This window comes from Ornithorhynchus anatinus, chromosome X5 (genome assembly GCF_004115215.2).
Source record: "Ornithorhynchus anatinus isolate Pmale09 chromosome X5, mOrnAna1.pri.v4, whole genome shotgun sequence".
Lineage (NCBI taxonomy): Eukaryota > Metazoa > Chordata > Mammalia > Monotremata > Ornithorhynchidae > Ornithorhynchus > Ornithorhynchus anatinus.
The window spans coordinates 19,497,724-19,512,174 of NC_041753.1; the positions used below are offsets into that span (position 1 = coordinate 19,497,724).

General features: G+C 41.9%; 1 non-coding gene across 1 annotated transcript; it reads left to right on the forward strand.

Moving 5' to 3' along the window:
• The first annotated feature begins 972 nt into the window (after positions 1–972).
• Positions 973–1,110, forward strand: LOC114808337. Its single transcript, XR_003756183.1, has one exon. It is a non-coding gene; the product is annotated as a small nucleolar RNA SNORA7 (small nucleolar RNA).
• The last annotated feature ends 13,341 nt before the right edge of the window (positions 1,111–14,451 follow it).

A 14,451-nucleotide genomic window follows, 5' to 3' on the forward strand; every position in this document is an offset into this window, starting at 1 on the left:
GGTGATGGAATGTTTATTTCCTGCACATATACATGATGATGATGAAAATCTTACTGATTTGTCCAACTGTTATAGCTTGGAAACAGCAACAGTCCAAACAGAGGTCTCCAGAAGGATTTTTTATTCTTTATTATGATGTTCTTTAAAAATACAATGCATTTGTCATTTTGAACAAATCACAGCACGTAAATGGCCTCACATAATAGGGGTCTCACTGGAAGTTTCTGTTCTTTATAAATATTTCCTATTGAAAGGATAATGTATTGGAAATTTTTAATAAATGGCATCTCCATAGCAATTACATACCTTATTCATGTAATTGTAAGTAATGATTATTTAGTGTTTGTTTTCTTCTTAATGATAATAATAATGGTATTTGTTAAGCGCTTACTATGTGCAGAGCACTGTTCTAAGCACTGGGGGAGATACAGGGTCATCAGGTTGTCCCACGTGAGGCTCACAGTTAATCTCCATTTTACAGATGAGGTAACTGAGGCACAGAGAAGTTAAGTGACTTGCCCACAGTCACACAGCTGACAAGAGGCAGAGCCGAGAGTCGAACCCATGACCTCTGACTCCGAAGCCCAAGCTCTTTCCACTGAGCCACGCTGCTTTAATAGGTGAGGTAAATCATTCCTAATGTTTTTCAGTTGTGGGTAACCAGGTCAATACCCAAGTTAACTATAGATAAGCAGGTCAATTTGACGGTATTAGTCATATCATCTCTTTCTTTCTAAAGGAACAGAAAAGGCAACTGGCATCTTCAAAACACACTTCCATTTATGTTGTTAAAAATGAGAACTCCAAAAATGGAAGTTGTCATAATCCAGCTTTTGATTTTGCTTTTAATTACATTGAACCTCATAGATTTTATTTTAGAGTGGCAGGAAGTCATCTTCCAAATCAGAATTATTTTAAAAAACAACAAAAAATATGCATTGACTCAGTATTAAATCCTTATACCCTCCTTTCCCCCTCTCAGGGTCGCAACTGGAGAGTTTCCAGTCCTCTACCAGTCTCGGCTATGGGCGGGAGAGTCAAGCAGAGGCCTACCCATTCCATTCCTAGCTTGTGCAGTGGCTAGCAAGTGGAAGGCAATCTGCTGCAAGTCAAAACTCACCTAAGCTGGGCAGCAGTGACATGGGAGAGAGTCAAGAGTGGAGAATCAATTTTACTGAGCAGAAGGCGGCAGTGGTAAACCACTTCCATATTTTTACCAAGAAAACTCTATGGATACCCTATCAGAAAGATTGTAGATGGAGAGCGGGACACTCTGGGAGAGATATGTCCTTGGTGCTGCTATGGGTCGGAAATGACTCGACGGTATAAGACAAGACAAGACCCTCCTTTCTCTGCAACTACCCTAAGCATCTCTCTCAGATTCATTACAGAGCTGTGAGAGGGGCAGGGGCAGCAGGATTGAGTGTGCCATGTTGACAGGAATATAAGCTTTATGTGGGCAGGGAACGTGTCTACCAACTGGATTGTATTGTATTCCCCCAAGTGCTTCATACAGTGCTCTGCATATAGTAAGAGCTCAATAAATACCACTGATGGATTGGTTGATTGTGAATGAATATTTTGCTTGGTCACCAGTGAGCCCCTGTCCACTTGCCGCTGCCTGTGAGGAGACCTGCACCTTTTGGAGAAGCAGCATGGCTTAGAGGATAAAACATGGGCCTGCAAGTCAGAATGTCATGGGTTCTATTCCCAGATATGCCACATGTCTGTTGTGTGACCTTGGGCAAGTCACTTCACTTCTCTGTGCCTCAGTTACCTCATCTGTAAAATGGGGATTGAGACTGTGAGCCCCCCATGGGACAGCAACAGTGTCCATTTCAATTTGCTTGTATCCATCCCAGCACTTAGTTCAGTGCCTGGCACATAGTAAGGACATAACAAATGCCATTATTATTATTATTATTTTGATCCATTCCTTCCCAGCAGTAACACACTGCTACTTTCTTGGTTGTTAATGCTCAGTGTATCACCTTGTTTTCTCTCCCCCCTGTGCGTTTAGATTGTGAACCCCCTATGGGCTAGAGACTGTATCCCCAGGACATAATAGAGTGTCTGGCATGTTATAAGTGTTTAACAAAGGTGATAAATTAAGGATGCAGTGAGCATGTGCCCATCTCTCTGCCTAATACTAGTGCCAAGAATGCCGACAGATATGCCATGGTCCTGGCTTCCTGGCACCCCTGACCTGGAAGCACTGTGCTCCGTCATGGGCCTCTGTGCTCCCAGCGTAAGTGAGAGAATTGTTCCCTAGTGTGACTGTGTCGGCAACTCTCCAAGGTCTTATTACGGCCTTGTCTCTGAAGGGGACTTGATAACCGGAAATAGGTAGCAGAAGGAGAAGGGCAGCTGCTAAAGACAAAGGAATAGACTGGGGAAAATCAAAATTAAAATATAACAGAAGTGAATGGAAAGCCACAAGCGCCCAAGTCATGAAAACCGTTCCCATACCTCATCGCATTAGAATAATAATGATGTTCCTCATTCAGTAGTATCAGGGCAAGATTCAAACTAATGAAACCCCAGGGCACTAAAGTTGAAATAACACAGTGTTTTGATTATTCTGTTGAGGTGGCAAATCTTGTTCAGTGAAGCTTAAATCTGGTACAAAACTGGCAACATAATCTGACATCCCATTATTCATCAATCAATAGAATTTATTGATCATTTATGCTGTTCAGAACACTGTGCTAACCACCTGGTTGAGTCCGGTAGAGTTAGTAGATATGATCCCTGGCCTCCAGTAGTTTATAATTTAGCAGGAAGACAGAAACTAAAATAAATCATTGATAGGAGAAAATGAATATGAATATAAAGATATGCTCTAGACTGTAAACTCGTTATGGGTAGTGAATGTGTCTGTCAATTCTGTTGTATTGTGCTCTCCCAAGCAGTTAGTTCAGTGCTCCACACATAGTAAGCGCTCAATAAATACTATTGATTGATTGACTTAAATGGGGTTTATGAGTTTCAAGTGATTAGGTGGCTTGGAACTGCCAAAGGAGTAGTTTGTGCTGGGGGGAGTATAGAGTGGAGAGAAGTAAAGATGGGAAGGATAGCCAATTGTGAGGTGTAAAGGGGAGGAGAATTCCAGGTAGGAGGGAGGGTATGAGAGAGAAGGAATCGGGGGACCTGGGTTCTAATCCTGCCTCATCACTTGTTTGCTGTGTGACCATGGAAAGGTTCCTGGATGCCTTGAGATAGTGGAGATATATGTTATTCATCCATCAGTGGTATTTACTGAGTGTTTACTGTGTACAGAGCACTATACTAAGCCCTTGGGGGAGTACAATAGAGTTGGTAGACATTCATTCAATAAATAGTATTTATTGAGCACTTACTATGTGCAGAGCACTGTACCAAGCGCTTGGAATGTACAATTCAGCAACAGATAGAGATAATCCCTGCCTAATAACGGGCTCACAGTCTAAACGGACAGGCTCACAGTCTAAACGGACTTGATCTCTGCCCTCAAGAACTGGATGAAATCATCCCTGTGAAAGGCGAGCGTGGAAAACTGATGGAAGAATTTCGGCTGAGAATGGCAAAAGCCAAGTAACAACTGGATAAAATGCTGGGGGAGGTCACCTGATCTATTGGTAGCAAAGGCCAGATCAAGCCTAGTTTAGCTTGAAGCAGCATCACTTACCTCATCCACTTGGATAGCTCATTCTGATCTCCCTATGCCTCAAACTAGTCAGCTATCAAATTAGGAAAGCTCAGAGGATATCTTTGCTTTCAAAATAACCAGCTTCAGTCCTGCAGGTGAACTTGCTCCAGCTAATAAATGTCATAAATATTCTTAAGGCGCGTGTTGAGCAGAGCCTGAACTTGTCACATTAGCCACTTTCTTGATTCATTACATACCAAATCAGTAGGACGTTCTGCACCCTAGGACTGTGTCATGTACCTTTGCTTCAGCTTCTTTTGAAGTAGACATTGGGGACTTTAAAGGCTACTAGGGGCTGCAGCTTAACAGGAATTACATCTTGGATCTACAGAGCAAGGGTTAAAACCAGTACTATTTTATATGGGACAAAACAGACTTCAAAGGTGGAAGTGAGCTATTTTGACGTTACGATTTTGGACATAGTGCATGCAAGCTAGTTTTCCTTTGAACCTTGCTAGCTCTGAGGATGACAGTCGTATTGGTTAAAAAAAAATACTAAAGGGACAAAATCATTTATTTAAAAAAGTGGTTTAACCTGAAATATATTGGAGAAAAAAATCCAATGGCAGTAATTCTGAAGTGCAAACAGACACTCCTAGGCTCTTTCTAATGCCAGAACCTCTTCCAGCTATTTCTAATAACCCTTAATAGTGATCCAGCTCAGGGATTTGAAATGCTTTTTAATTGAGGGATGTTTTCAAGATTCCTGCTGTGGGACAAATGGATAAATGCTTCTCCTATTGTACTAATGGCAGATTTCCAAGTGTGATAATTTCAGAGTCAGCGACTCTAAGTAAACACCTCATAGGATACACTGCATGCCCTCTTAAGAGCAATGTACCTCAAACTGTAACAGGTAGCACTCACTGGACAGGCTGGTTTCTTCAGTCAGTGAGTCAATCCTATTTATTGAGAGCTTACTGTATGCAGAGCACTGTGCTAAGCACTGGAAAGAGTACGATATAACAACATAAGACACATTCCCTGACTACAATGAGCTTACAGTCTAGAGGAGGAGACTGACATTAATATGAATAAACAAAATTACAGCTATGTACATAAGTGCTGTGAGGCTGGTTGGCCTCGTGCCAAGAGCATGGGCTTGGGAGTCAGAGGGTGTGAGTTCTAATCCTGAATCTGCCATTTGTCTGCTGTGTGACCTTGGGCAAGTCACTCAACTTCCCTGTGCCTCAGTTACCTCATCTGTAAAATGGGGATTAAGACTGTGAGCCCCATGAGGGACAGCCTGATTACCTCATATCTACCCCGGTGCTTAGAACAGTGCTTGGCACATAGTAAGTGCTTAACAAATACCATTATTACTATTATTAAAGGGAGCGAGTCAAAATGGCACAGAAGGAAGGGGGAGATGAGGAAAGGGGGCTTAGTCAGGGAAGGCCTCTTGGAAGAGATGAGACCTCAATAAGGCTTTCAAGGTGGGGAAAGTAATTGCCTGACATATGAAGAGGGAGGGAGGTCCAGTCCAGAGGCAGGATGAGGCTGAGAGGTCGGCAGCAAGATAGGCTAGATCGAGGTACATTAAGAAGGTTGGCATTAGAGGAGAGGAATGTGTAGGCTGGGTTGTAGTAAGAGAGTAGTGAGGTGTGGTATGAAAGGTCAAGGTGATTAAGTGCTTTAAAGCCAATAATAAGGATTTTCTGCTTGATGCGCAGGTGGATGGGAAATTACTGGAGTTTCTTGATCAGTGGAGAAACATGGCCTAAACATTTTTGTAGAAAAATAATCTGGGCATCAGAGTTAAGTATGGACTGGAGCAGAGAGAGACAAGAGGCAGGGAGTTCAGCAAGGAAGCTGATACAGTACTCAAGGCAGGATAGAATAAGTGCTTGGATTAACGTGGTAGCAGTTTGGATTAGTATGTAATATATTGTGTTCCAAATGTGTATTTCAGGGCTGCTTGAAGTCATAGAATTTCTTTAGAGATGAATATAAATCCTCAGTTTGGTGGCAGTGACTATATCTCTTCATAGAGAAGCAGCATGGCTCAGTAGAAAGAGCACGGGCTTTGGAGTCAGAGGTCATGGGTTCGAATCCCAGCTCTGCCACTTGTCAGCTGTGTGACTTTGGGCAAGTCACTTCACTTCTCGGTGCCTCAGTTACCTCATCTGTCAAATGGGGATGAAGACTGTGAGCCCCACATGGGACAACCTGATTCCCCTGTGTCTACCCCAGTGCTTAGAACAGTGCTCGGCACATAGTAAGCACTTAACAAATACCAACATTATTATATCTCTTCAAATTTGGCATTCCATCACTGGTGGTGAATATGATTTTTCTTTGTTTTTGTTTTTTGGGTTTTTTTTAAGTTTGATCTGGACGTCCCGTTGTTGACTTTTATAGGGCTGTTGTGTTGTGGTCCCAAGGATCAGTGAGATGTTGTTGATGCATAGTCTTGATTTTGTGCAAGTAGATTTTTAATCACTGAGTCATTTATAACAAATATGTTATATCTTTGCTATGCTCACAGTCTTATTAGCTGCCTAATAAATGATGTCTCTGAGAAGTACCCATGTTTCTGTAATTATATTTGCACGTGGTGCTCCTTATTTCATTTGGGCTTTTGTGATATTGTGGAAGACTTTGTAGTTTGCTTCATTTCCAGGAGCCTTGGATTTAAAAATAATGGCCTTTATATTTAGTTGTCTTGATGGTTTATATGCCATTTTTGGTTGCATCAATTGTACTAATTGCTTGAGCTTAGAGCGTATGTGTCGATGATCAGACCAACCCTTGGCTCCTGGCGTGGCTGCAGTGGGAAGAACATCTTTCAGTATTTTCTGACTGATGATATTATTGGTGAAATTATATTGTTTAGTCTTGGGTGCATCCATGATAACTTTTTCATCTTTGGGAGGAAGAATCCTTGGCATATTCTCTGAGGAGAGGTAGGCCATTCCATTGGAGTAAATGGATCCTAATCTGAAAGAATTTGGCCCCCAATAGCTCTGGATTGGATTTTTCTTCCATCCAAGCCCAGAAGTTTTCTTCATCTTCCCAGTTCCTCAAGCAGGATCATTTCTTTTCATGTATTCTTTCTCTCTTTCCACCAACCAGAGCTTAAATTAGGTGGCAGGGTCTGCTTAAGATAAAAACACAGACCATGTGAACCTCTTCTTAAGGATACTCAGAATGTGACGTTCATTCTTTCCAAACTTCTCAAATGAGTTGTTTACACTCATGGTCTCCTCTTTCTCTCCTCTGACTCTCTCCTGGAGTCACTGTAATGTGGCCTCCATCCCCTCCACTCCTCTGAAATTGCCCTCTCCAAGGTCACCAATGACCCTCATCTTGCCAAGTTCAAAGGACTCTACTCCATTCTAATGCTCCGAGACCCCTCAGGTACCTTTGACACTGTTGACCACACCCTTCCTCTGGAAAAATGATCTAACCGTATTTTCACTGATCCTGTCCTCCCCTGGTTCTCCTCCTATTTCCCTGGCTGCTAATCTCTTTCTTAGGTTCCTCCTCTGCCTTACACTCCTTACTGTGGGAGTCTCTTAGGTCTGGGTCCCTTTCTACCTACCATCTAAGCCTACTTACTTGGAGAATTAATTCTCTCCCATGGGTTCAATTATCATCTCTTCATAGATGACTCCCAAATCTACCACTCCAGCCCTGACCTCTCTCCTTTTAAGAAATCATGCATTCCTTCCTGCCTTCAGTGCATCTATACTTAAATGTCCAGCCAACACCTCAAGCTTTACGTGTCTGATACAGAACTTCTCATCTTCCCACTTAAACCCTCTCCTCTTCTAGACTTGTCCTTCACTATAGACAGCACCACTATCGTCACTGTCTCACAAGCCTGCAACCGTAGCATTATGCTTGATTCATCTCTCATTCAATCTGAATATTCAGTCGGTCACCAAATCCTTTGTTTCACACCACTTGTGATAAAATTAAAATTAGGCTTAACAAAGCACCTCTAATTTTTTTTGCCATTCATCATACATCCATGTGGATGTAGTCATTTCTCCTATAAAGAGATTAGGTTGTTAAAAGTGAGAAACACTATCTGCTTACATTTACTGCATAATTGAGATCTTTGAGGTATGGCGTTAGAATTTTGTGGGTATGCACATAATAAATATAGTAGCCTTAACTGTGTTTAACCGCAAATCAGTTTATATGTTAGAGCACCAAATTGACACATTGCAGTTTTATTTTCTTTATCATGTCTTTGTTCCTTTTTTAAAATTTCTTGTTTGTGCTTATTTCAAAACACTATTGAGTCTAATTGTCCATGTGCTCTTGAGCTTGAAATCAACTGGACCACCAGTAACCCCTCACATGATCGGAGAGTTGCTGGAAACAAAACTTAACCACTGTAGTAGAATACTTGACTGACAGTCCAAATACAATACGTTGAATTCTGTTGCACAATAGGCAAGGGTGTTGACAAAAGTGGTTTTCAAAGGAATAAAAATTGACCTTCAACTTTACCCTAAACTTGACTTTGCTAGTGTGGGAAGCTTGAAAGCATTCTGAAAACTTAAAATGATTTTGCATTTTCAACTCCCCCCTGCCTTCCCCTTCATTAGGCTGCCAATTTAGATTGAGAGTGATCCACTTTCAAGGCTGTTTGGTGAATGCTTGCCCAGAGCATCTTGAGAGCCGGGCAATGTTTTGATCTACAAATACTGGAGTTTAAGGGCTCAATTGAACTTAGCTAAACCCTCGCAATCAATCAATTAATAGTATTTATTGAGTGCTTACTCTGTGCAGAGCAGTGTACTAAGGGCTTGGGAGAGTACACATGAGTTAGTAGACATATTCCCTGCCCTCAAGGAGTTTACAATCTAGTCGGGTATATAGACAAGATAGTTAAATTATAAGCAGGGGTAATCAATCAAGTATAAAGATATGTACAGAAGTGCTGTGGGAGAAGGGTGTGTTTTAGGGGTTAAAGATCCAAGGGCATTGGCATTGCTAAAGGGAGGGACAATATGGGGGGAAGATGAGGGGTTAGTCAGAAAAGGCTTCCTTTAGAAGATGTGATTTTAGTAAGGCTTTGAAGATGAGGAGAATGGTAGTCTGTCAGAAATGAAGGGGAACAAGGTCCAGGAAGACGAGAGAAAACAAGCAAGAGAGTTGACAGTAAGAGAGACGAGATCGAGACACATTAAGTAGATTGCTGTAAGAGTGAAGTGTGCAGGCTAATTTGTAGTGGGACAGGCGTGAGGATAGGCAGGAAGGAGAGAACAAATTGAATGGTGAAGAGTTTCTGTTTGATACAGAGATGAATAAGCAACTATTGGAAGTACCTGAGAAGAGGGTAAATGTGTGTAAACATCCTACCCAGCCTAATCTGAAGGTGCGGAAATTTGTAGGTCCAGTCCTTCTAAATCCTGTCAAAATATGTGTATGTGGCAGGGTCAACTGTAAAATGATCATGGTAAATTGAATATATTAAACATAACTATATGGTAATGGTTCTGTTATTTTTTGAGAGTTCTGATTTATCTTTATTGGGCTTATATCACTTGTGTTTAGAGATTTGCATGTTTGTGAATTTGTGTTTCTGAATGACACTACTGTGAGTCTGCTTGTTCAGTGACTAATGAAAGGAGTTCGGGAAGCTAATACTTCGTGACAGTTCATCTTAGAAGGGATGGAAACCATTAGGTTCAACTTTGGGTGATGTGGGGTTATTTCCAAGGACTTATCTCCTGATTGGCCTGTGGCCATGGACAAATGGCATCCTGCCCAGGGGCAACTGGCAGCCCCATGCTCTTCTTTCACCTCAGTAGCAGCCTGTTTGAAGTTTGGGGATTCCCTGAAGTCACAAGGGCAGGCATTGGGCTAGGGAGTGGGGAGGTGGCAAAGCCTTTTGTGCCTACTGACAATCAGACAGATGAGCTGATGTCATGATTCCTGGGGCAGGTTCAGAGGTGGGATGAGCAGGTTATGGCTGTGCTAATGTCAATTTTTCCACCTGCCTCAATCACCGATAAATAACATCAGGTCAGAACATGAGGCTTTGTCTATGCAGATTTGGAGCCCAAAGCAGCATTTACTTCTAAAAAAAAAACCCAAAAAACTCACCAATGCCCAGTGGGTGCTCAATAAATATGGTTGACAAAAAAGACTCAGGGTTAGGAAAGATCATCTTCATTCTTCTCTGTGTAACTCCTTAGAGTTATCGTTGCATATTTTGTACTAATTTCCGTACAAGTTCCTTTCCGCTGTAAGAAATATTTGGGGCTTCAATCATCTAGAAGCCCACAGGACCTTGGATCCTGTCATTTATTTGAATGTCTATCTCCCCGACTAGATTGCCAGCTCCTTGAGAGCAAGGATAGTGTCTAGACCGTGAGCTCATTGTGGGCAGGCAATGTCTGTTTGTTGTTGTATTGTACTCTCTCAAACTCATACACTAAGCGCTCAGTAAATACGAGTGAATGAATGTCTACTAAATCTGTTGAACTCTCCCAAGCGCTTAGTACTATGCTCTGCTCAGAGTAAGCATCCAATACATGCTATTGATCGAGTGGATCTGGTTCCAAGCTTAAGTGCTTTTCTTTATTAGCATAGGGGAAAAGGATTGGAATATTTAACATCTAGCTGGAATTTGTGGAAAGGAGCCTCTGACTGCGTCACTGGAAAAATTACCTATAGATGCTCTTTCCAGGTGGCCACTGAGTGTCAGAAATAGGGGTGGCAAGTAACATTAGAACAGCGAAGTAGTGAGGGTGTGTATTGGTTTGGGCAGTAAACATGAATGGCGTGTGCTCTATAGCATATTTGGATTCTGAATCATCTGTTTATACTATAATATGAGACAGTGTTTAGTTTAATCTTACTGTAAGCAGGTGAAAACGGATTAGAATTGAAACTATTTCTGTATGTCAACTTAGAATTGGATAGCAGTTCAGTGGGGTGGGTGATTATGAGTCCTTGTCTAGAATAGGCATGGCACTATCACCTTCCCCTAGGAGGGCAAACCTTCACTTGCACAAGAGCAATTACTGAATATTCCCCACTCAAGAATCAGTGGACACACCTTGCCTTCCTCCTTGTGAAGATCAAAGCGTTCCCTAAACATATGAGGCAGGTATTAACCCTAATTCACCTGGAAGTACCATATTACTTAACTACATGTCAGCATCTTTGCTGACAATTTTAAATGCTTCTCTGGATAGGCCAAAGCATCATTCCCTCTAAAGGTTATCACAAGGTGAAGAGAAGGAGAGCGGGGAGAGAGAAAGGGGAGGTGGGGGGAGAGAATATCTATATTTTAAATAATTCTGTGGTAATTTTCATAATTTTGCCTTTTCCATATGCTATGCAATATAGTCTTTTCTAATATGCTTTCAATCAAGTATCAAATGAGCTAGAATGTCAGAGGTAACAATCAGTGGTATTTATTGAGCTCTTACTATGTGCAGAGCCATGTACTAAATGCTTGGGAGAGTACATTACAGCAGAGTTGGTAGACACATTCCCTGCCCATAACGAGCTTACAGTCTAGAGGACAAGTTTACAGTCTATAAGACAACTCCCTCTTCCTGAACAGTCAACACTGTATACAGCGGTGGTACGTGTTCCTCTTATTTCTTGCCCAGAATTCTGAGTGACGTCAACCAAATCCCCATGTATGGAACAAGTGCAGACTGTGCTGCTGAGATCCACATGGCTGGAACCCAAATGGTTCCCCAGAGGCTGCGCTGTGATGGGCTGGATCGGGTGTAGGAATTCCCAAACAAAAACTAACAAACAAAAAAAATCTGTCATCATGTCAGCTGTTTTATTTATTTATTTTGAAGGCATGCTCTCCAGGGGCTTGGATTCTCCAGATGCCTGACAACTCCCTGCATCCCATTTCTACTGAGGGAACTGGAACCCTCATGTGTCAAAAGAGGATGATGGTGGTGGTATTTGTTAAACGCTTACTATGTACCAAGCACTGTTTTCAGTGCTGGGATAGATACAAGGTTATCAGGTTGTCCCATGTGGGGCTCACAGTCTTAATCTTATTTTACAGATTTACATTTAACTGAGGCACATAGAAGTTAAGTGATTTGCCCAAAGTCACACAGCTGACAAGTGGAGGATCCGGGATTAGAAATGACACCAGTTTTCAGCCCATGCCACCTGTATAATGCAAACTACTCAGAGTAATATGTAGACAACAAACTGAAGCAACTCCTAAGTTTATTTGGTAACTATGCATAATATGAATGATATTCCTACACAGTCAACATTGTTTAAAGACAGGAGAGTAAAAGGCTTGAAGGGTATGTTTTCTTACAAAGAGACACATGATCTATTTGTATTTTGGGTGGGTGGTCTACAATCCCCAGGCTGGACCATCAGTTAAATGAGGTGCTCTTTAATTAGGGCATTAAATTGAGGCTTTGTTTGCAGTAGGCCCTGGTTACATACAAACATCTAGCGGACCAAACTATTAATTAATTCCTTTAACAAGAAATAACTCCATGTTACAGCCTTCACTTGGAGAGTTTTATGTTACTTAGCATATTGCGGGAAAGTTGGGGTGATGAGAGCTGAATTACCAGCCTGAATTGTTCATTATATAGTGTTTTCAATGTAATTGGAATTAATTAATTTATCCCACGGAAGATCACATCAACATAGTTTTCTTTTGCATATAATGTGCATGTTAGCTTGTCTTAGTGCCTACAGAAATTTATAAAGTTGATTAGAATTTGACCTGCCAGTTTTCCCAAAAGCGGTCTGGCACATTCTTTGTTGCTTTTGGAGAGCTGGATAAACTGTCTTTTTTCCTTTCCTTTCAGAGCTCAAGGCTTTGACATGTTATTGTTTTCAATTTGGCATATGTGCGTTTGTAATATACCTGTTGAATGATTAATTACAAAGATTTGATGTTTGAACATACAAAGTGTGGAGCCGAATAATTCTTTTATGATTTTTCTCACTACATCCCGTTAGTATCATACCCAACACAGAGCAACACTGAGAAAAACAAACTGAAGTAACTCGTAAGTTTATTTGGTAACTAGTTTAATAGGTGTAGTGATGCCATTTAACCTGAGGGAAAGATCATTTCAAATTTAGAAGCCTGCAAGTTATTAAAGTTGTTAACAGCATTTTCAGAGTAACGAGAAGGTTATCCAATAGCCATCCATCAATCAAGCAGTGGTATTTATTGAACATTCTGTGCTGAATGCCATACTAAGCACTTGGGAAAATGCAATAGATTTTGTGATAATAATAGCAGTGGTGTCTGTTAAGCACTTACTACGTGCTAGGCACTGTAATAATAATGTTGGTATTTGTTAAGCGCTTACTATGTGCAGAGCACTGTTCTAAGCGCTGGGGTAGATACAGGGTAATCAGGTTGTCCCACGTGAGGCTCACAGTCTTAATCCCCATTTTCCAGATGAGGGAACTGAAGCACAGAGAAGTGAAGTGACTTGCCCACAGTCACACAGCTGACAAGTGGCAGAGCTGGGATTCGAACCCATGACCTCTGTCTCCCAAGCCCAGGCACTTTCCACTGAGTCACACTGCTTCGTGGCTCAGTGGAAAGAGCACGGGCTTTGGAGTCAGAGGTCATGGGTTCGAATCCCGGCTCGGCCACTTGTCAGCTGTGTGACTTTGGGCAAGTCACTTCACTTTTCGGTGCCTCAGTTACCTCATCTGTAAAATGGGGATTAAGACTGTGAGCCCCACGTGGGACAGCCTGATTCCCCTCTGTCTCCCCCAGCGCTTAGAACAGTGCTCGGCACACAGTAAGCGCTTAACAAATACCCACATTATTATTATTCTAAACTCTAGGGTAGATACAATGCAACCGGATTGGATACAGTCCCTGTCCCAAATAGGGCTGATGGTCTTAATCTCCATTTTACAGATGAGGTAGTTGAGGCACAGGGATGTTAAATGACTTGCCCAAGGTCAAACAGCACACAAGTGGCAGATTCTGGATTGGAACCCAGGTCCTTCTGACACCCAGGCCCATGCTCTATCCACTAGGCAACACTGCTTCACTTTATAAATTTCTGTAGACACAATCCCTGCTCTCAAGGAGCTTACAATTTAGCTGGGGAGACTAGCCCTAAAGTAAATTACAGGTAGGGGGAAGCAACAGAGTTTAAAGATATTTGGGGGGAGTGTCAAAGTGCTTAGGGGATGAGTACTCTAGTGCATGGGTAATATGGAACTGTACTGAATGTGGGCCACTAGGTATGTACTTAGCCCTATTCTTATCCTTTGCCCGGGTGGAATACCTTCTCTTCCTCCCCCTCTCCCCTTGCTATGTGGTGGTGTAACATCAATCAATCATTCACTGCTATTTATTGAGTGCTTACTATGTGCAGACCACTGTACTAAGTACTTGGGAGAGTGCAATATAGCAGAATTAGCAGACACGTTTCCCGCCCATAATGAGCTAACGGTCCAGAGGACTTGCAGTTTAAAGACTGAAACATATGTGCATTATAGGGAAACTAGTAGTCTCTCCCATGCTAGAGTAAAAGCACTCTGTTGAGACTGCACCTCCCCAAGTGGGTTCTCAGTACACAGATACATACTACTGCTCCAAGTGCTTAGTACAGTGCTTTTCACACAGAAAGCGCTCAGTAAATACCACTGAATGAATACTGCCACTCCCACTACAACTACTAGTGGAATCAAGGCATAGAGGATCCACCCTGATCCTAATTGTGATGATGTTTCTGTCAGGTACTGTACTAGGTAGCAACCCCCTCAAAGGGGAAATAGTGATAATAATTTTGATACTTGTTAAGAGTTTAATG